Source organism: Glycine soja, chromosome 14, assembly GCF_004193775.1.
Source record: "Glycine soja cultivar W05 chromosome 14, ASM419377v2, whole genome shotgun sequence".
NCBI classification, from domain to species: domain Eukaryota; kingdom Viridiplantae; phylum Streptophyta; class Magnoliopsida; order Fabales; family Fabaceae; genus Glycine; species Glycine soja.
In genome coordinates this window covers 23,187,664-23,188,969 of record NC_041015.1, presented here as the reverse complement: position 1 = coordinate 23,188,969, position 1,306 = coordinate 23,187,664, and the positions used below count along the sequence as shown (strand labels likewise).

Genomic DNA, 1,306 nt, shown 5'->3' with positions numbered 1-1,306 from the left:
CTGTTGCTGGAGAGGTCATAATTGTTCTATTGTGGTTGATTTTGCTGCTGAGGTTGAGGAGATCTATTGTAAATGTTTGTAGCATAAGCTTCGGGCTGCTCAATTGCTCCAGGTTGCTGCATGGAAGGGCAAAGGTCTGTATGGTGGTCAGCAGAGGAGCACAAACCACAGACCCTTGCGATAGGTACAGATTTCTGGCTCAAGGCCAGCTGGGTTACCAAGTTAACCAATGCATCCAGTTTGCCTTCAAGCTTCTTAGTTTCAGATGATGCAGCTGAGTTTGTAGCTACCTCATGCACTCCTCTAATGACTATAGCATCCTTTCTGGCGCTAAACTGCTGGGAGTTGGAAGCCATCTTCTCAATTAAATTTATGGCTTCAGCAAGAGTCATGTCTCCAAGGGCTCCACCAATGGCAGCATCTATCATACTTCTCTCCATATTACTGAGTCCTTCATAAAAATATTGGAGAAGAAGCTGCTTCGAAATCTGATGGTGAGGGCAACTGGCATATAGTTTTTAAAATCTCTCCCAGTATTCATACAAGATCTCTCCACTTAGTTGTCTAATACCTGAGATATCCTTCCTGATGGTTGTGGTCCTGGAAGCAAGGAAATTTTTTTCTAAGAATACTCTCTTAAGGTCATCCCAGCTAGTGATGGACCTTGGAGCAAGGTAATACAGCCAGTCCATTGCCACTCCCTCTAAAGAATGAGGAAAAGCCTTCAGAAATATGTGATCCTCTTGGACATCTAGGGGTTTCATGGTGGAGCAGACAATATGAAATTCCTTCAAATGTTTGTGCGGGTCTTCACCTGCAAGGCCATGAAACTTTGGAAGCAAATGAATCAGTCCAGTTTAAAGAACATATGGGACATCCTCATCAGGGTATTGGATGCACAAGCTTTCGTAGGTGAAATCAGGTGCAGCCATTTCCCTTAGAGTCCTCTCACGGGGTGGAGGTTGTGCCATGTTCTCAGAATGTTCAAAATCAGAATGCTCAAAATTATAATGCTCAAAATCAGGATGTTCAAAATCACCAATAGCAGAATGCACAGATTCACCAGTAATGGAATGCTCAGGATGATCAAAAGGTATAAAATGATGCCTAACTAATCTATGAAATGTCCTATCTATCTCAGGATCAAAGGGTTGTAAGCCAGATGGATTGCCTCTAGTCATACACAACATTCAGCATGCACAAGTTGCCTTGTCATGTAAATAAAGGTGTAGGTTTGAACTGCAGCTACCCTCAAATGATATCCAAATGACTTGAAATTTTGTGAGCAACCTTATAAAATGATGAG

At 42.3% G+C, this 1,306-nt stretch overlaps 1 non-coding gene across 1 annotated transcript; it reads left to right on the top strand.

Annotated features, from left to right (window-relative positions):
- The first annotated feature begins 486 nt into the window (after positions 1 to 486).
- LOC114385572 lies at positions 487 to 593 on the top strand. Its single transcript, XR_003660940.1, has one exon. It is a non-coding gene; the product is annotated as a small nucleolar RNA R71 (small nucleolar RNA).
- The last annotated feature ends 713 nt before the right edge of the window (positions 594 to 1,306 follow it).